This window comes from Varanus komodoensis, unplaced genomic scaffold (assembly GCF_004798865.1).
Source record: "Varanus komodoensis strain SLA01 unplaced genomic scaffold, ASM479886v1 scaffold7_3, whole genome shotgun sequence".
Lineage (NCBI taxonomy): Eukaryota > Metazoa > Chordata > Lepidosauria > Squamata > Varanidae > Varanus > Varanus komodoensis.
In genome coordinates this window covers 883,570-905,815 of record NW_025336480.1, presented here as the reverse complement: position 1 = coordinate 905,815, position 22,246 = coordinate 883,570, and the positions used below count along the sequence as shown (strand labels likewise).

At 42.5% G+C, this 22,246-nt stretch overlaps 1 protein-coding gene across 1 annotated transcript in view; it reads left to right on the top strand.

Moving 5' to 3' along the window:
* Positions 1-22,246, top strand: part of HTR4 (5-hydroxytryptamine receptor 4) — a gene marked incomplete at its 5' end in the record, with an annotated part of 91,063 nt that overhangs the window by 19,793 nt on the left and 49,024 nt on the right. The gene's annotated exons all lie outside the window — the stretch shown is intronic.

Genomic DNA, 22,246 nt, shown 5'->3' with positions numbered 1-22,246 from the left:
AGCCTTATCAGCATTGCACTGTCTGTTGGGAGGGCTACAAGTATGGCTTCTAGCTGGGATTGATTGAGTGATTGATTGATTGATTGAGTGAGCGAGTATGTTCTTATTTTTATTCTTCCCAGTAGCAAAATGTTCTCTGGGCAGATAATGATGATCATATTATTGTTACATTGCATTTATATCCTGCCTTTTTTCCTCTTGCAGAGTGCATGATAAAATAAAACAAATAGAAACACAATAAAAATCAACATTAATCAGCACAGGAAGTACATCAACTGATCTGGTGCCCTCCGTATGTGTTGTGGTACATTTGCCTTGCCAGCATGGCCACTAGCTGGGAATGATGGGAGTTGCAGTCCAACACAGTGGATGCGTATTGGGCTAGGGAAGGGTGATATACAGTATAAATGTTGTGAGCATGCCCACAGGACACTTGTCATGCCATTTTCGCTGATACAGATTCAGAAGAAGAAACTGAATATTCTCTTGAGTTTGAGCAGTGGGGATCTGTTCAAGGTCTTGGGAACCAATAGGAAGGCATGGAAGTTGATGAGATAAGAGCTAGCTGGGACATGGAGGAGGTGCTGCCAGACCATGGGTGCAGGAAGGAGATACTACCAGTAGGAGGAGCCACTGAGGGTGGGGAGAGTTTAAATGGTACCACCTGCTCCTCCCAAGCTGTGTCCCATGACTAGACGGCAACAGAAGTGAGAAGCAAATTGGATGGGAATCGTGTAGAATGGAGTTTTCTCAGTGCTCCTTTCCAAAGCTTGCAACATACTGCCTTGTAAGGGGAGTTTTGAGGAGTGATTGCTACACTGGGCTCAACTAACCACTTTGTGTGTGTGTGTGTGTGTGTGTTTGTTTATTTGGAGTTTTTGTATGCCGTCCCATTCTCATAAGCCTCAGGACGGCTTCCATACAATAAATAAACATAAAAATAGTATACATAAAATCTAGATGCTTGGAGGCATAATTTATATGTAGAAGTAATAGAGTTCTGTTAAGAAGCGACTTGTGGCTGGTGACCTTTGTCAAAAAATTGCTTGTGGCTGGTCACAAGCCACTGCTGGAAGGGAGGAAGCCTGGGTCACACCCATAAACTAGATTAAAAACATCCATTCTGTGAGCCAACCTAAACTGTAAGATTGAGAATCTAAAATTTAAAGTGCCTGGGAGAGAGCAAATGTCTTCTTTGAACACTGAAAAAATAAACCCCTGTAGGCACCAGACGATCTTCCTTGGGGAGGGGTGTCTCAACTGAGAAAACCCACCTGTCCAGAGGAGAACCCCTGAGGATAACTTAAAGCTCTAGTCATGTATGTATGCTATAAGGTGTTCTCTTTAGGTATTCTGGCCCCAGAGCCATATTTGAATGGGCTTGGAAATGGACTGGAAGCCAATGCAAGTGACAGAGCATTGCCATCACATGGTCACCCCATCAGTCCCCATTAGTAGCTGAGCAGCTTACATATTTAGAACTAACTGAAGCATTCTGACCATTTTTAAATGTCACCCCATGTACAAAATGTCGTGACAATCCCAAAACATGCACTCTCTGTCCAGACAAGGACACTGCCAGTATTTCAGTCAAAGCTGATCAAGTCTCTCTTGGCCACTGAGGCCACCTATAGGAGGAGTGTCAGTGGGGAGAAGAAGAGACAATGGAGATCGGCAAGGCAAACGACCCATAAACAGTAGAGTGCCCTGCACAGCAACATTTATGAGAGCTATTGATTGAACAAATGTAGACACACAAAATACTGATGTAGCATCAGACTTCAGAAAACATAAACATAACAGAAAGCATCGCACAGTGTAAATGCTTTATTCATGGTCCAGTTTGCACAAGTTGAACTAATTTGAGCTAATGATTGGGTTTGCACGGCATGTTAAACTGCTGTGGTGATGGAGCCCCAGAAGCACAGAGTTGTCTGAAACGAGTGTAATGCCCATGTGGATTTATGAGCCGTGACTTTTTGTAGGATTTGCTTGACCTTGCATGGCTTTTTGTATTATCTGAATCTGGAAGATCTGCTTTTGGGTTCACCCGAGTTTGACATTGTAAAAGGTGGGGGTGGGGGGAGGGCGATCATGAAAATGGGCTGTCAAGCTCTCCTTCATGATCCTAAGGTGGGCAAATCATCCAGGTATGTTTCTAATGGCCCCTCATGATGCTTTGGAGGGCATGCCCATTGTCCTTCCTTTTAAAAAAAGAATTTCGGTGATCCTTGTTGTGCAAAAAATGGCCATATATTCCTTCACCAAATTGCCCCATTTGTGTAAAGAGGGCAGATGGGTAAAAAAAAAAACCAGGGGGCACTGGGGTAAGTACTGTCCATGGTGCCAGCTGCTGCCCAAAATCAGCTGTCCCCACCCTCTCCAGTGCCTAGCACAGACGACTGGTGAGGATTTCTCCCCTCCCCTGCCTCACAATGTCCTGTCCGATCCAACAGTTTGGGAGAGGGCAGCTGCAGTGTGCTCTGAAGAAAAGGCTCCTTCCACCCTCTCCTGGTGTGTGGGGAGAGATCTGGTATCCCTACTTGACCCATAGTTTTACTAGTGCTCCCCCTGGCTAGTATGGGGGAGGGAGCTGCAAAACTGGATGGGAATCCCAGTGACAGAAGGAAGCTCTTCATTTGGCATGTATCCGATGTGTCTATCACCCTGCCTGGGATGCCCCATAAATTTTGCAAGGGAGACATCTCAATTTTATTGGCTAATTACTCAGAAATAAGTCAGACTGAAGTTCTTGTATAAGCCTATCTACCAAGAAGTAAATCACATTATTTTAAATGGTGTTTACTCAAAAGTAGACCACACTGTCTTGAGTGCAGAGAAATAGAGAATGTCTTAGAAAGGGGCAGTGCCTGGGGGACCCCCCCCCCCCACTGCCCACACACACTTCTATAGACTGAAGCTCCCTGCCATGCCCCAGAGGAAGCATAAGGGGGAAGAGTGGCAGGGAGATTCCCTTCTCATGTAGAGAATTAAGAGAGGACAGCTGAAGGAGCAATGGAAGGAAAGCTGTCTGCAGTTCTGGTGAGGTTTCCGGCTGTTTGAGGTGGGGAATTGGAGGGAAATTCCAGTTCCAGCCACTTAAACTGGAGAGAGCCTTCGGGAAGTGATAGGCACACCCTGGCTGCAAAACAGACTGAGCGGCGGGTGGGGGGGGGGGGGGGAATGCTACAGGCATCAGGCAGTTGAGCTGTAAGGAAAAATCTGGTGGCACGGTGTTGCGACCAGCCAGGGAACTCGGGCCCTTCTCAAAGCCTCCAGAGACACGTGCCGCTGCTGAGCCCCCCAGGAAGCAGGGAAACCAGGTGTTTGTCAGATTAAAGTGAAAACAAAGCTCTGCTCTTAGTTTATTAAGTTTAGTGTGTGGTGTGAAGTTGCTTATGCAACATTAGAACAAAGCACCAGCTGATCCACCACAAATGTCTTCCACAAAGGAAGAATCAAATCCTGATTGTAGCATTTTGATAATGCTTAGCCCTCAGCACAAGGGCACATTTTATTTTCTAGTGGAATCTCACTAAATGGTCAATACAGTAATGCTCCTGGCAAGCCAGTGTGGTGTAGTGGTTAAGAGTACAGGGCTGGGACTCAGGTGATCTGGGTTCTAGTCCCTGCTCGGTCATGGAGCCAACTGAGTGACAGCCACAGATTCTTAGCCCAACCTACTTCACAGGGTTGTTGCTGTGGGATAAGACCAAGAGCAGGAGGAGGAGAATGATTTAAGCAGCTTTGAGTTCTTTACAGTAAAAAAGGTGGGATATAAATCAATCAATCAAACAAACAAGCGAGCCTGAAAATTCTTTGGAATTTAGGCAGGTTGGGAAATTTTACAAAGGTTATTTTTTACAGTCTTCAAGTATGTTGGGGAGAAGGTTATATTAGAAAAGGCCTTCACTTCTTACAAATACATATTCTTAACTCTTTGCTTGATAGAGCATTCTGTTGTGATCCCCAGTCTCAGATCAGAGATGGGGGTTAATGAGGAAATACTCTCCCCAGGTCAGGGGACAGGGCTTGGGAGGCAGCTCCTATGCAGGCTGCCTGGGCCAAAGGATGCCCTTCCCTGCCGTTCCTCCTCGAGTGTGCCACCCGCACCCTGAGCAATCATTGGTCTATAGCCTTGACCTCATAAACCTGAGGTGTGGGCAGAACCGTGTGTCCACCTCTCTTGTAAAAAATGAATTAGGACATGCTTTCATGTTGAAAGAGGGGATTATAACATGAGATGTGTAAGTTGCCATGGCTACAGCCTGCACTGCATTTTACAATATGTATCACCAGGACACCCTTGACTGTTGTGCATTTGTAATGCTAAAATCAATGATGCTGGTGCAATTGTTGCTTGCCATCTCAGTCCCTGTTAGTAATGCGGTCCGGTGCGTTAAGAGTGGTATCACCCAAAAATAAAGGCTGTACCTGCAAAAGCCCCGTGCCTAACTTCTGAAGTTGGAGGCACCAGACTCAGGGTTTTAGGCGATCTTAAAGCATGGGTCCTCAAACTACGGCCCGAGGGCCGGATTCGGCCTGCCATGCCCATTTGGACCTGCTGCACGCGCATCTGCACCCATGTGCCTGCCCGCCGCCGCCCACCTTGCCCCGCGCGCAGGGAGGCAGCGGTTTGCTCACTCAGAGAAAACATTCTCCAAACGAGCAAGCCGCTGCCTTGTGCGCCTGCCCACGCCTCCCCCTCCCCTAACCTTTCAACTGGCCCCCTGGTGGAAAAGTTTGAGGACCCCGTCTTAAAGACTAGGGAGATTAACTGGGGAGGAGGTTTCCTGAACTGATTAACTAATGTATGTGTGTACAAGGGTGATGAGTCACTAAATACTTTTGCATAAGACCCTGAAGGCCCGCCAGCAGTCAAAATGTAGCATATTGGATTATCTTCTACATATGAAGGGGCCTAATATAAGGGCAGCTTTATCTGTTCATGTATGCACTGCTTCATATATGCCTGGCTTCATGTTGGAGTGATCTGACAGTCTCTTTTCTGTGGACAACATTGACATAATGTGCCTTGTTTGCTTCTGCTCCGTCTGGGACACTGTGGCTTGGAAAGTATTGTTAGAGTGGTAGAAGATAAAATCTCAGAGTATCTTCCTTAGGACAATGGGCTGGACTTGAGGGTCATCTCTGCTTTTCCAGCCCTACTATACTGTGATAGGCAAATATGAAGATTACTTACTATAGCTAATGAAGGGCATAATCCTGTTTGGTGGGGTTCTCCTATCCCAACCATCCTTTGTTGTCCTTTCTGTAAAGATCATTTGGACTCTTGACCTTAAAATTTGACTGCTGCTGTGGTGAATGCATAAAAATTTCAAGAGAACAGAGAAGATTGTTTCTTTGGCCAGCTTATATTAAATGAATCGTAATGTCTCAGCATTTTCCAGACTCAACTTTACAGAGAAAAGTTTGCTTTATCATGCAGGCTTCCATCCATCTTCACGCAGCTGGAGACTCTTAATGATCGAAAGGGACTGCTCAGGAATGCATGCTGTGCACACAGCTTCATCAGAGAGCAATTATGTTTTGGTTTCCTCAGCTTCCTGAACTGATAAGGTGTTTGCTAGTTCCCCATGCAACTGTAAACTTAACTTGTGAATACAGAGAGGAGACGGGTCCTAGTTCTGATCTGTAGCCTTGCTTTGCTTCCTTAAAGCTCTCTTTTGGGATGGGGAAGGTGCAAAAGTCATTGTTTAAATGCCACCTGAATTTGCCAGCAGACAAGACAAGGAGCAGCAATGGCATCATGGATCACTTTCTCCACCCTAAGGACTTCTTCCTATCCTGGGTGGCAGCTTTACTTAGGGGAAAGGGGTTAAAGACTCTTCACAGCTTCCAACATCTGTGGCCACTTTAAAATCATGATCACGACTTGTGGTTGGAGAATATGCCAAACCACTCTGTAAATCATGAGCAAATGTGTGGATGTCTTTCCAGCTATCTTAATGTCTCCAGTTTCTGGCTTGCTACAGGAGTGGCTGGACTTTGCCAGATTTTCAGTGCACACATGAAAGGGAGTGCCAAAATAGGAGGTGACAATTCATGGCTGGAATAACTCGGGAGACACTCACGGCTGGATTACAGAGATCATGCAAATGTTCTGTTTCCATGAATCCCAATAAATAAGTGACAGCAAAATGTCACATATTTTGCTGAAACTGACTTTTTATTATTCCTCACAGTGTTTATTTTGTGAGTATTCTAAGAATACTGTGTTGTAGAAAGATTCAAAATGAAAGGTGTGTTTGATGGGAAGCGGATACATCTTTGGACGTGTTTGTGTTCTACATTGGTTTTTCCAGTGGGAAAATGTACTTTTAAGAACCTGACAGCATCAGCACTAATGTTTTCTGACACTTCCTCACATTCAGGATAGGAGTGGAAAAAATGAAAATAAATGAGTTCACTCTAGTGACCAGATATGAGGTTCATCAGCAAATTCAGGCTGACACATTGGATAGGAATTCCTGTTGTTTGATTTTAGTTAGGATCTATTGAGGTCACCATTTAGGCTGTATTTGATTTGTACCTCTTGTTCTAAGCTCATCTCTGTTTCTCCCATATATGCGTGTGCTTCTACCTCTCATTTCCTGGAATTGCAGGTTTGGGTTCTTTATATATGTATTCCTTCTGTATCAATGCACACATCAGTTTATGTGGCTATGAACACTGAAAACAGTTGACAGAGATACATCAGTGAAATGGTGCAAAGCATGCTGTGTGCAGTAAAGACAAGAGAGTTAGGCAGGTTAAAGAGTAATATATCTGTGCCCTTTTAGTAAGGTGTAGGACTTCTGCACAAAAGTATCCTTGACTAAAGGAATGTGCTGCTCTGTGTTGTGGACTGAGTCACTTCCTTTGTAAATGTCTGTAACAGAAGGCAGACAGACCAGATAATTGCTGGTCTGGAGGTACCTTTTTGTGTTGAAAGCCTTTCCAAGGGATCAGACGTGTGTCTGTTTCTTCAGGGCTCAGAAGAGGCCAGGAATTAGCCATAGTCACGTGCAAAAGTAAGCCAGAATTCACCAAAAAAAGCCCTGGCTTATCGTTCACGAGTTGTGTATTCCAACTGCAAATCCAATGGTTTCCTCCCACCCGCAAGATTTGGTAAACTTAACATTAAATTGAATGCTTAGAGTCAGAACCTTATAACCAAAAACAGCACACTAGGGTTCTTCTAGCTGCATGATTTCTGACGTGTTCTGAAGTAACCAGCCAGGAACCCCAGTTCAGATGAATTATTAACCTTTTAATTCCTGCTTAGTTTAGGATTTAGTTTAGCTGCTTCTAATGGCAGGAACAGTTAAAACAGAGCTATTGGGCTAGCACACAGCTTGTGAAAAATCTCTTTAGGGAATTATGGCTTATCATTGCATGTGAGACGTGGCCATTGTTTGAATATTTTTTTGTATTTATATGCGGGATTTTAATGATTGTAAGCCGCCCCGAGGCTTATGCGATGGGGGCGGCATATAAGCTGTCTAAATAAAAAATAATAATAATAAATAAATTGTTGGGACAACTCTGTGTCTCACTGCAGCAAAGTATCTCAACCACCTACTATCTGCAGGCCAAATAAGGGTTTGGGTTAGATGTATTTTTCTTGCTTGTCCCTTGTTTATTATTTGTTTAAAAAGAAAAATGTATTTTCTTTGTTTATTGTTGTATATGTTGTCTTCGTATATGTTGCTTTTTCAAAGCAGTTAATATCAAAACACTGAAAATCAAATGTATTAAAAGAGTTTGGCTAAAAATGGCAGTTTAAAACCGCTTCAATCTGACTAATAGAAATCATGTTGCTGTTAAAGGTAGGGACAATTTAAAGTAAATCTGACTAATGAAATTACCAGTGGATTGTAATAAAAAGGGTATTTAAAGTTCAATCAAAAGGAAAGGGGGGAAGTTCAGTAGAAATAGGGCCACTGCTAGAAAGGCCCTGTTTTTGTGCCTGCTTATGTAAGTGAAACTAATGGTAGGCCAATGAGTGGGCCTGTGGGTCCAGTCTTATGGCCAGGGTAGTTTATATGGATGATGGCAGTAAGCTGGCTCCAAGCCATACAGGGCTTTAAAATCTAGAATCAGCACTTTAAACTGAGCCTAGAAGCACACCCTCAGCTAATGTACCCATGGCCGCCACACACCGGCACAAGAGCTGAGAGATTTATTTATTTATTTATTTAAACCATTTTTATGCTGCCCCATTCGCAAAAAGCCTCGGGGCGGCTTACAACATTAATCCAGCCACAACTTTATTTACTATATTTTCAGATGATTAGATCTACAATGGGAGTGCCCAGTCTGTGGCCCTCCAGATGTTGCTGCCAAATTCTATACCAAGCAGCTACAAAGAGAGTGCAACCCTGTTCAGAACTAGCCATATACCTCTTTAATGTCATAATTTATTCTTGTACTCTGTTTGCAGACATGAAGACAGGTTTCATCCAAGCTACACTGGGGAGAATATAGTGGGGGATATGATATACACATCTGTGCACACTGGAGACTATTTAGTGGATTAAATTTGCAGTCATTATCTATAAATAATACTATCGATAAATATTTGGACACTTAAATCATAAGAGTATTATGCTGAAGGGTCCTTGAATGCATTGCAAACTGTATAGAATTCAAGTAGTAGTCTTAAAATTTGGATTGATTCCTACATTTTACAACTGCTAATGATAGGTTTGAATTTCAGTTCTTACTAGCTCCAAAACCACAAGTTCATTTAATGAAGTGAGAGTATGATGAAGTAACAGGGCCTTTAACACAATTAAGGCAAGATGCCTAAATGAAAATGAAACAATAGTTTTAGGAGAATTACATTTGTTGACAATTAAAGCAGGCCTTTTAGTTGGACTTAATTGAATTTTGTGGATGATTTTTATGTTAATCATGTTTTCTATTTTCTGAAAACAGCAACAAGAAAACCAAGCCATAGAAGTTTCTTATAGGAGCTCTGGTTGTATCTGTAGTAAGATTACTTAGAACAGAGCTACAAATAAAGTCAAAATAGGTGATTCATAAATGCTGGAAACTTCTCTAAGATCAGGCTCAAAATCCTGGTGGCTCATAAAGACAACCTCAAAGGGAAGATGGAGATTGCTCACCATAAGCTCCTGAGTTGGTCCATGGTTTAGATTAAAATCCAAGCTGGAGGAAAATTCAATCATATATGGAAGGACACAAGTTCCTCAAACTGGATGATCCCAAGAAGATCCCAGTTCAGTTATGTTTACCCTGCTCTTCCTTGCAAGCACTGACAAATTTATTTTCCCTCCATTTATTTCAAGGCAACACCTACATTCTGTCTCCTTCACTCTATCAGTCTGCTAATACTGAACTACTAATTTATCATGCATTATCTCTACAATCTTGTGAAAAACTTAATATAGCATATGTAATAGTTAGCCAGACTCACTGGTTGGGTGAGACACCAGACCATGTTGGTTGGGACTGATGGGACTTGCAGTCCAACAGCATTGGAGGGCTGTATGTTGCCCACCACTGGTTTGCAGGAACATAGGCATGTACAAATATGCATGAGCAGCATGCCTACTCACAAGTCAATACAATCAGCCTCCTCATGTCTACTCACATGTGAGTAGAACATGCATCTTTAGGACAAGGGTCAGAAGGAACCAGGTGAATAACTTAGCAGCTTTCTCCCCAGGAGACACCCTGGTCCTTTTTTCCAGAAGCAGTAAGATTGTTTTTTCATGCTAAGCTTTGAGAAAAGCAGTCTACATTGCAGATACTTGTTCTTATCCCAGTTGGTTTCTGAACAGATATAAGAGCTTTTCCCTGCCAGGAGATGGAGGGGAGCTGCCACTCCCCCCCCCCAAAAAAAAAGGCTAGTGGGTGAATGAGCTAGAATGCAGTAAAAATTGGATGAGGTACTGCTGGCTTTGGGTTGATCATCCCATCCTAGTCCAACTACTGAGAAGAATAAATGTGGTGAATAGATGCACTAGCAATTGATCCCAATCCTGTGATTCTTTTGGCCTAAGGGAATCCCTGGGCTTGCTCAGAGCCCCATTAAAACCTAAGAGCCTTGATGGATAAGATGGCAGATCCATTCAGGCCAACACCTTTCCCCCAAAGTAGCCAGCCAGATAACTCTGGGAAACACACAGGAAACACATAAAGGCAATAGTTTCCCTTCCTGTAGTTAGCAGCTACTTCACCTATGAGAAATCATCAAAGGGCTCCAATAAGCTAGCATGCCTAGTAGCTGTTGATCTATCTGTCCTCCTGTAATTGTTTTTCCTACTCTCCCTTGAAAGCTATCTGTTGTATGTATGTATTTCTGCTTTTTCAGCCAAGAAGACTTTCAATAAAATCTACTGAAATTCACAATAGTGTTAGGCTATGCATTTTGTGTGTTTGCACACATGCACCATTGCCTTCACTTCCCTATCAGCTGGGCATGCAGTCTAGGATTGCTGCAGAGAGGAACGAAGCAGAAGCTTGACCTGGACTCAGACCGGCTGAGAATAAAGATGCCAGTCCACAGAAGCAGCCCTTTCTTCAATGCCATCAGAGTCAGTGGCCATCATCCATGTCTTGAGATTGTGAATTCCATACACCACGGGAATTCATGTCCTGATGTGCTTCCTTTTGTCTCCCCTGAGAAATTGCTGAACTGGACTCCAGAATCATCTTCAAGAGCCTCTCCTGAGGTTTACTGCAGGGTGCCTCAACCCACTCACTCCAGAGTCTGAGTCTGACTGCAGCAATGCACCTATTGTGACGGCATAAAGTGTCATTGCCAGCGAGCCAGGGGGATGGACAGAATTGCTGTGAGGGAGGTGGATAAATAAGACCACTCAGTGTCAATATGATGCCCTGTTGCTTTTAAAGTGACCTTTAAAAAGCTTGTGTGAGTCAGAGCCATAATTTTCTTGACTGCCATGATTTTGGGCTCCTTTGTATTCGTTTTGCCTCCTACGTAAAAAGCTGGAAGTAGCTTGGGCTTCAAAATCCATTTTCAGATCTCATATATTGCACCAATTCCTTCCTGTTGCATGCCACTCTCTCTCACACACACACTCACACCTCTCTCTCTCTCTCTCTCTCTCTCTCTCTCTCTCTCTCTCTCTCACACACACACACACACACACACACACACACACACACACACACCGTCCAGCAAAGCTCTCCATTTTAGGTATTGCCAATATTTCTATATGTATGGTTTTATGATAACAGATAAAGTCATCTCTTTAAGTTAGCTGGTTATTCTTGGAACCAGCTGAAAAAATCCATTTTCTTATAACTGCAACCCTATTTTAACAGCCACAGGATAATTCTCCCTTATTTTTGTAGGAATCATCCAGCATGAAATGGTGCAGCGCTCAGTGGGTCAGACTGACTCTCTCTCCTCTCTTTTGCTGCCTGCATACTGGAACTAGAATCCAGCTAATTTGCATTTCTTCACTTTTCACAGTTTCCTCTTTACAGTTTTTCATGTGTACATACCTGGCTACTTCATGCATCTGCTGAAATGGTCTCTTGTCCACAAAAGCTTGTTGTTGTTATTATGTACCATCAAATCATCTCTGACTTGTGATGATCTTATGTCGGAAAGCCCTCTAAAATGTTCTATTCGTGACAGTCCTGCTCAGTTCCACAAATGTTTACACAATAACAAATGTTAGTCTTTAAGGTGCTGCTGGCCTCTTTTTACCACAACAGGCCGACAAGACTATCATTTTTTGAAGCTTTGGGTTGTACAATTCCCCATGCAGTGAACTTTTACGTATACATTTGTGCATGTCTATGCTTAAAGGCCCTTCAGCAAAACAATGTATCTATAATATTTGTCTTATTAGCCATCCATTAAGATAATCAAATGCTGAAAATGAGATAATGAATATTATATAACTTACACTTTTAATATGGGCATTCATGAATTAATCACCCAGAATACAGTGGCCAAAATCAAGCAAGCCTACTTTTTCTCCAGAATTAAATTTTACTCACCCCTGGATTCATGACTAGACACCAGGCAGCATGTTTGTAGTTCAACATCGAGAGGGCTAATTGGCCTATAATTTGCTTCATCCAGTTTACCTCCTTTTTGTGATACCAGCCTGTTTATCTGCCAGCCTCCTGGGAAATTTTCATGATTACTGATGTGTGTAAATGTTCAAGAATCCCTGCCTATCAATCTTCTCCCCCCCCCCCCCCCCCGCCACCCAATACATACAGAGGAAATTAATGGCATGAGGAAGTGCTTAACCTTGGCTGCACCAGACCCTTGGTCTTTTGACTGGCCTTGTACCGGTGGAATTATATTTAACTGCATTAAAGTGTACCAGTCTGCTGCCTGTGACAGCAGTGCGGTTCCACAAGGATAGAAGACTGATTCTGTTCTCAGTTGTTACAACTGATAGATTTTCAGTATTCTGCTGGTTTGGAAAAGCCAGAGGCAAAAAGTTGTTCTTAGCCTGAGGCAGAGGATGTGGCTCGTTATTAGAACGCAGGCGTTTCCATGCAGAAGGTGCTGGGTTTGATCCCCAGCATCAGAGAAGCTCACTCCTGAACCCTGGACAGGCCATGCTAGTCAGTGTTGACAGTCCTGGGCTAGGCGAACTAAGGGCCTGACTTCATTCAAGGCAGCTTCCTATGTTCCTGATGCATTATTTTGGCCTGAAGGCAATCTGATGATTTAAACATTCACAATAAAGTTGGATTTCCCTGCATACATGCATTTTCCTCTAAAGATAATAACCAAAGGGGGTTTTGCCTGCCTTGCTCTTCATTCTAGAAATGTTCACTAGTCCTGTTCCCACCACCAAAGTCGATCGAGACAGAAAATGAGACTGAGAGTAAATTTATGTCTATATAATTACTTTGCTGGAAATTTTGTACATATGTTGTTGACATCCCTCTGTTTGCACCCGTATATCATGTAAAGTAGTAAAGATGATAGGTGGCTGCGGAATGGTGCCCTGCTCTCAGCTACTTCCAGTAAAAACAGAGCAGGGCAGCCACTGGCTATTTTGTCACTTGGCTCTCTCACTTCCCCGGCCTGCAGAATACCGAACTCTTATGGATGCTTAGTATATTATGATATTAACAAGTTCACCCCATTTTAATTGGTTATATATGTGCGTGTTACAGATGCTTCTGTTAGTCACTGCTAGCTTTTTTACACCAACATTTGTTCATACTATGTACTTTCCCACACTTTGGAGTATGGTTATGCAAACACAGCTTCAAACTTTAGGAAAAATGTTAGTGGCAGCTAGATTAGGAGGGTGGCTACCTGGAGAAGGGCTTTCTCTGCAGTGGTATCCCTTTTATGGAATATGCTTCCCAGAGAGGTTCGCCTGGCGCTGGCACTTCATTATTTTCAGCACCAGTTCAAAACCCTTTATTTTCCTTAGATCAAAACCACAATCTAAGGTTTAGATTGTGATTTTAACTGGGGTTTTATTGTACAGTGCCTTCCTTTGTTTTATTGTAAGACTGTCCTGAGTCTATTTGGTAGTGGATGGTATACAAAAGTTATAAATTTTTTATTTATTTTTTAATTTTCCTGTTATCAGTAACATCTTCCAAAGACTGACATGGCACCTTAAAGATGCTAGTTTGATTGTTTCAAGGCTTTTATATCTTTTAGTGATTTGAGGAATTGTAATTAGAACATTGATTGTTTTATCTGATATCTGGCTGAGCAGAACATTACGAATCTTAATGGCTGATCTGAAGAAATAAGGGGTCCTGGGTTATCTGACCACTTACTCTTATAAACTCTTTAGTGGAGAAGTTAGATGTTAGAAGAAAGTGTTCTGCTGAAAGTAACTGAATTTTAACTTATGATTACACTTGATTTCCATATTCTATGTTCACAGTCCAGAACTAAGAAAAATGTATTTTCACACAGTTGTCAGAATTGTGTTGAGTTATTTTGACATTCACACTAATGTGTTACCCCAGTGACTGGCAGTGAAGTCAGTTTCTTAAATTGATTGCAGAATGAGGAAGAAGCTACAACTGAGATTGAAAGGAATCTGTCTTTGATCAATTGCACACAACTGAAGTAAATTCTAAGGTGAAAAATAAATAAATTTTATTAATTTTTTAATTTAATAAAACATTTGCATCCCGCCCTTCATGGCAGCATCTCAGGACGACTTATAAGTTTAAGATGAACAACAAGAAAAACAACCAAGCACACAATAATCATAATAAATACAATCAATAATAATAAAAATACAGTCAGAATTAAAATGAATAAATCACATTCCACAAAAGCGACTGTAATTTGACTTCTAAAATCCCTAATTTTTAAAATGACATTCAAATAAAAATGCTGGTAATAGCCTGATTCAACTTATACCTGAACAGCAGGAGTAGTAGAGCTAGCTCTTTCTCTACAAACTAATCCTTTTGTACCTCTGAGTCAACTACCAGGGGCATCTTTCCAAGAACTTCATTTTTTAAATAAACACCCAGGGAACAATTGGGCAGAACATAGGTAAGATTAATCTAAGTGATCATCCTGTCCTGGAGAAAGAGAAGCTCGGCAAACAGAATGCATGTTTAAATTGTTGTTGTTAGTCGCGAAGTCGTGTCCGGCCCATCACGACCCCATGGACAACATTCCTCCAGGCTCTCCTCCACCATCCCCTGGAGTCCACCCAAGCTCATCCTCTGCCGTCCTCTACTTCTTTTGCCATCTGTTGTTCCCAGCATTCATGTTTAAATAGCATGTATATAACATACGCTTTTGTCATGGCTAGTTTTGCTATTGATGGATAGAGTGGCATATAAATTTTCTTTAGCCTTTTTAAGGTAGAAGTGCCTATCCTTCCACCTAAAGGGGATGTCCCTAGTGGCTTCTCTTCCATGGGAAAGCACGGGCATCAAAGGTGGGCTTGGGCAGGACAGGGGAGATAGATATAAGAAATAGGAACGGCTGTGGCAAAATGTAAAAATGAGTGGGAACATATAATAGAAACTTGTCTTTGGGTAGGTGCTGCCTCAAAAAAAGGGAAGAACTCAATTTCTGTCAGTCGGCAAAATAGCTGATTTCTTAATTATTCATGTTAATTTCTAAGTGAATCTTTCTATAAAAAACACCCATTTATTTAGAGTTTAACCTTCATTAACTTCTACTCTGAAGATGCCTTTAAAAGTGTCAGAGATAATTAGACATCATTGACAAAAATGTGGATTTTCTTTAATGAGCTGTCTTGCTCCTTTTTAATTTTGAAATGTGAGGGGAAGGGGTTGCCAGTATTTGTTGGCATATGCTCTGGCATCTTGGAAATACTTAGCATCTTGATGCATTTTGGATTTTGGCATCATAGCTGTCAGCAAGGAATGAGAAGTTCGATATAAATTCCACAAGTGCAGAACATTAATATGTGACATTTAAATCAGCATTCATAAGTGTGACTCAAGGCATACTAGAAAACCATAATAATCATAATAATGGAGAAAGCACAATCCTGGCTGATAAATTTCTCACCATTTTGGAAAGAAATTCAGGACTCATTGTAAATAGTTCACTGGCACGTTCAATAAAAAGTCAAAAGGAAGCTAGAAATTATTATCAACCCAGATAGGATAACAGTTCAAGAATACTATAAAAACCAGTGGTTGAACTTCGTCTTCGAGATGTGTGTGCACATTACACTTTAGAAATCACAGATGATGGCCAAAATGTTGCAGACAAGGGAAACAAGATTTGTTATAGCATCCACCTAAAGGAGACTTTAGCCCACTTGGCATCCTTCAGAGGGGTTGGACTACAACTTCCAGAATCCTCCAACCAGTACAGCTAAATGGGGAATTCTGGAAGTTGTAGTCTAACCCATCTGAGGACTGCCAGACTGGGAAAGGCTAATGTAAAGACACACTCAACGTATAATTGACATTGCACAAGCTTTTGTAGAACAGAGCTCACTTTGTCAGGTGCATGGAGAGTCATTTTAGTTTACCAATACATACTCCACTACAGGGGAGGGAGTGGAGAATGTAAATTGTGCAGCAGACAGTGGCAAACAGTAGATGAAGGAGTAAATCTGGTTTGGGAATGTGCTACTCAAAAGTGTTGGTGAGACTTGACATGATTTAATATTCTTCTATACTAACAGAGAGAGAGAGAGAGAGAGAGAGAGAGAGAGAGAGAGAGAAACACGAACACTGCAGAAAATGTCAAGGGAAAGTTAGGCTAGAGTTCTTTCCCTTAACATATAGTTTTCTGTGTCGAGCGGTTTCATGTGTGTGTATTAAAGAGCATTTAGTCATGTGAGTTCCCAGTTGCATTCTGAAGCTGTACATTTTAGAAACAGTTTAACCATCACTTACTCTGTTTCATCTGGATCTTGTGAGTTTTAAGTGGCATTTTCAGGGGGCTGGATGGGCTGTTGTGGGAAGGAACGGACAAGGGAGTTACCTTCCACCAGTGCAGTAGAGCCAGATTATATCCAGATCTAACCCCGTCTGTGCTGTGTATGCATTTTTTTATTGTTCCTCCCACATGAATCAAGGGGGTATCCTATTTCTAGTTAGGATTTTTCAAGCTGCTGGTGACCTTGCCAAAAAAAGTGAATCCTGAGAAGTGAAGTGATGCTCCCAACCTATCTTGAAGAGAAAGACACATACATGGAGACATTCAGGAAAGCATGCCAGTGAACATAAATGGCGGGTGGAGAAGCTGTCTGGCACCCTTAGCAATGATCTTGGTCTCTTTCAAGAACCCTGCTGCTTTTCTTCCCCCTTAGTGTTTTTAGTATTCCTGCCTTAGTATTTCTCATTATCAAGCACATTCTCCCAAGCTGTTCCTCTATACACTTGCAACATCAGGCCGTCATCTAATCTGATCATCTGACATCTGATCCAGCACAGAAGTAGCAGGGATACAGTGGCTCACTGAGCCCTAGTTTTACTCTGCAGCATGATCAAGCCACATTGCATTGATACTGGCTCATTAATCCAAATGGTCTGTGTTGCTACTTTAAATCCAGCGATCCACTGAAGACAGCTTACAGGAGGAAAGGCAGTAGAACCATAGAATAATAGTTGAGTTGGAAGGGGCCATGAAGGCCATCAAGTCCAACCCCCTGCTGTTGCAAGATACCACGCTACACCATCCCACTCAGATGGCTGTCCAGTTTCTTTTTGAATGTCTCCAGTGCAGGAGAGCCTGCTACCTCTTTGGGCAGCTGGTTCCACTGTCGTACTGCTCTGACAGTGAGGAAGCCTTTCCTGATGTCCAACCTGAATCTGGGTTGTCGCAACTTGAATTGATTATTCCATGTCCTACACTCTGGTATCAGTGAGAAGAGAGCTTGACCTTCCTCATTGAGGTACTTATAGAGGGATATCGTGTCCCCCCTCAGTCTTCTCTTTTGAAGGCTGAACATGGCCAGTAGCATCTGCCGAGATCTTGGGGTGGCAGGGGCAGGTTTGGTTGAAATAGTTGGAGGTGATATAAGACCCTTCTGAATTCATAGCAAGGAAATCTGAATCCCTTCAAAATCAGACATGCAGGCATGGGCACTTTCATCATTTACTGGGTGCAAAGACTGATGCACTTACTGAGACATCATGTACTGGGTGGGGCTTCGGAACATCATGACATCATGAGACTGACGCACTTACTGAGACAATATTTACTTATTTATCTGGCCAGGGCGACTTCTTTTCTTTTCTAACTTCTTTTATATTGTTTATATTATTTATTTATTTTATATTATTAATTTTAATTTTATATTGTTATTTTTGTATTGTGTTGTGTTGTAAGCCGCCCCGAGGCTTCGGCAAGGGGCGGCATAGAAATGTTCTAATAATAATAATAATAATGTATAATCAGGCCAAATAGTCACAAGCACAAATCCTTTGACTGTGAATGTTCAGGTCTTTATATGGTATCATTTTCCACAGCAGGTAGCTATTGCTAAACTATTCCTTCTCTCCCTGTAATGGTTTTTTGTAGTGAGTGTCTTTAAAAGAAATAGTAACAATAATGTATTTTAAACGTAAGTCTTGGAGTTTTGAAAGCATTTTAAATAGCTGCATCTCTCCTAGTAATTGCAGTATATTTATTAATGCATCATTTTAAATGATCCTCAGAAATTTTGAAATGGTTGCACAGAAGTCTTTCTGGCTTGAATTCCATGATGCATTGGCAGAATGAAGGACCCTGCCTGTTGCCTGCAGCCGTCCTCCTTTTCATTAGTGCCTGGAGTGCGATCCACTGTGTGCCTCATTTGCACATTCTTCCTGTTTGTATCTGACAGTTTCCTATGCAATGGGGTGAACTGCTGCTGAAAGGTGGAACATCTGCTCATAGAGAGCATCCAGACACACAGCAGCCTTCATTGTTCTCTCTAGTTGAACCGTCTGCTGAGGGCAGCTGCTGCTATCCGGCTTTAGAAGCCTCACTAGCAAAAAGTATAATCCTAGAAAGGAAAAACCTCTTGTAGTTTTATTGAATTAAATGCTGATGTTTATCTTCTGCTATGGCAGAAAAGCAAAGGTGGCTAGGAAACAGAGATTAGGACTTTAAAACATCACAACAAGAATGATAAATGTATTCTGGTAGAAGTTGATGCTGAAAGAAAGCGATAACATTGAAAGTAACCTTTTGTTATAAGACTCAAGATAAACCTTCCTTTTGCTTCTGGAGCAGAATATATTTACGTTTTAGACACCTTGAGCCTGGTGTACCAATGAATTTAACTACCATTTAAAATTGTTGATGCCACACTGAGCCATGGGCAGCCTCAAAGACTGATGGAGCAGTTGGGAAGCACAAGACAGAGCACAATGGAAGAGTCCAGGCAGGAACTAAACCTGAAGAGTAGAAGCTGGGACTGAGCAGAAATTGCCAAGCTGGGGTATTAGCTAGAGTTGCTTCGAAGGGTAAATCAGGACCAGAGGTGGGGAGTCAGTCTGCACATGAGCAACAAAGCATTGACCCAACAGTATTCCCATTTATTTCTGGCCCTCTTACATAGTTTCCTGCAAGAGTGGACCAAATGCTGGAGGCAGAGCTTGCTTAAGAACAGAAATTACGTAGATGTGCAGAGTGCTCTGTTTCAGGTCTTTCCCACGGTTCTTCTCCAGATGGTCAGAGCACCAAAATCTGGAGGACAACAGCCTGACAGGTTTTAATGTGTTCTGTTCTAATGCAAAGGGCCCCATTAATTTTGTGTCCATTGCTACATTTGTACATAGGCAAGTACACATGGGTGTGTGAACAAGGAGACGTGACTACCTCAGTGCGTCCTTTATTACAGGGAGGGAGTTCCCCCTAGAATGCCACTTCTTCTGCCACGTAGCATATTAAGATATCAGGCACTGCGTATACCTTCAGATGATTTCTTCTCTCCCCCACTATCCCCATCCTGAGCAGGATCTGTGTCCCAGTTGTACACAGTGCCCTGGTTCACATTATACATAGAAGGATATTGAACGCACAGTGATCCGTGGTGCCTGTTGGGCATGTGCAGTCACCCTTGTGAATATGCATCCCTCCAGTCAGGGCAAACTCGGCTTCTGTGAGTTATTCAAAGCTAACCCTCCCTAGGAGACTATGCTAATATTGTGAAGATAATATATCTTGTTCCCCACTCAAATAATTCATGCCCCCCTGAAGTTTGGCCAACACAAGCCATCTCCAGGCAGGTAATTAAACAAGATGTACCAGGCATGTTGATCATGTGAACCAGGCCAACAAATTAAGAGACAGAGCAATTACAGCTCCTCTTGCCCATATCTCTGTCTTCTCACTTTACCCTAATGTTATAACTCAGGAATGATTCTCACTTCCTGGGAGGAGGCAGCCTTTGGTGTAGACCTTTCAGATTTGGCTGTAGAAGTACCCCTCAGTGCCCTCCTGTCCACAGGGGCTTCAACCCAAAAGTGTCCTGGAAACAGCTGCCAGCCTTCAGAGCAGGTAGTGTTACCTTACAAGGGTTACAATTTTGAAGCCAGCACCACATTATGTTACTTCTTTGTTATTACAGTTAAAAGTTTCAAAACAGGCATGGCCCTTTAAAAGAGAAGGCCTTATGCAGCGGGGATGACCTTCTAGGAAACCTATGCTGTATTTAAGGTACAGTCTGAATCTGCTGTTTATTGGTGCAACTTCAAACGCAAACCTATACACTCTTCACATGCTTAAGAGACATAGAAACAGAGTGAGTCAGAAGGATCCTCCTGGGCCATCTAGTCTGACCCCTGGTTTCAGCTGGCTCCACTCATGACATGCCTACCATGTGCATGTCCAGCCTATCCTTACATAACCTCACTGTTGGGGCTTCAACCACCTCCCATGAAAGCTCACTCCATACCCTAGGGGTCCTAACTGTCAGGAAGTACTTCCTGGCATCCACCCCTAATCTTGGTTCCCTTAGATTTGCTCCATTGGAACACGTCCTGCCCTCCACTGCAGGGGAAAAAAGATCATGACCCACCTCTTCATGGCACCCCCTCACATACCTGTATGTTGCAAATGGGTCCCTCTGAGTCTCCTCCTTTCAAGGCTGAAAAGACCGAACTGGCGCCTGACCTTGGCTTTTGGCTAACTGTGTGCTCCCCATCTTGGGATTTAAAGCTTGCTCTGCATGGACCCTGCCTAATGGCTGTTGGTTGTTGACTCATCCCCTGAGGACCCCAACCCTTGGTTCAACTGCCCCTCGCACTGGATTTCTTCATTTTCTTGGGCGTCCTTGCAGCTGTGCCAGCCTCCCTGCTTCAGCAGAACCTATGAGTGAAATGGAACGGCTCCCTGCAGTAGCAGGACTTCAGAGAGCCACTCAGCAGGCTAGGAATGGGCAGAGAAGCAAAGCCATGTCTGTCTTGTCTCATAAGGCATCTGGTGTTTCTGTTCTGGAATTTCAAAGCAGAAGCATTGTTTGAAGTAAAATGAACATCAGTAACCTTCCTGTTAGGGTTGTACAGAATGTCCACAGCCTGTTTTCAGTGTAATTGTCAGTCCTCTATCATTGTATTTCTGACTTGGGCGTGCATTTTAAATAATGTAAATTAAATATTGTTTCGGAAAATTAAATCTCTCAGATGCACGAGTTTCCTATTTCAATATGTGTCGCCCAGCCAGCTTGCATAATGAATTATTTTTGCATTCTGCAGTTTGGAAGCACTGGCATGTAGCAGGAGTATAACTTCCTTGTGAGTTGCTGAGCCCCACTGGTAGCAGTTCCCAGGTGTTCCTTTAATGCAGACCTGGGCATTGTACGGCCCGCAGGCCACATCCGGCCCGATGGCTGACCCTGACATTGTACGGCCCGCTGACACATCCGGCCCGATGGCTGGCCCGCATGAGGTCACTGGCAAATTAAAAGTCAGTGCAAATATATATCGTCGTTCAGGCCCAAAACAGACTAGATTTCTCTCATTGAACAACAACAACAGCAAAAATGAACTGAGGTAATGCAAACAAACAAAGCTGGATGCATTTATAGGGAATCCAAAGGCAACTTGGATTGTTAAGTTTTCTGTTTCTCTGTTCTGTTATAATTCCTAAGGTCTGTACCTTACTATGTTAAGCGCTGGGAGATTGCATATGTTGTAAATTTGCGCTATATAAGTAAAATTGAATTGAATTGATTGCTTTTCATGTAATGTTAATGTTAATGTTTTTGTGAATATTCATTAGTGTTCTGTGCTCCACATTTTCATTGTATCATTGTAATGTTTCATTTACTGTTTTTATAGATATATATAATGAGCAGAGCTGTAAGTGTATTGGTCCAGCCCTTAACAACTGTCAAAGTTTTTCATGTGGCCCCATAAGAAAATTAATTGCACACCTCTGCTTTAATGCCTCCCTCACAAGTGAGACATGAGCAGCTTTGCTCCTTCCTGATGGCTTCCCTAGGTCCACATTTGGACATTGCTAGACTCCTCCCCTTTATTGTCAGGTTCACAGAATACAGTGAGGCAGGGTGTGTTTGTTGTGTGATGTTCCTTTTCCTCCTCCAGCTGACCAGGATAGTATTAGCTGCCATTATAATGAGATCAGGAACTTCTTTGGGCATTGCCTTCCTATCAGTCATTTGCAAGCTTTTGGATCTGGTAATAATAGCAGTGACTCTTATTCAGCATCACTTGCAATGAAGGGAAATTTTAATTAGCTTGAAGGTTTTGCTGATAAACCAAGACATCATCCATTGTTTTGGGATTGCTAATCTGATTTGCATGTGAATGCTTCCTAGCTAACACCAGCCTATCCAAT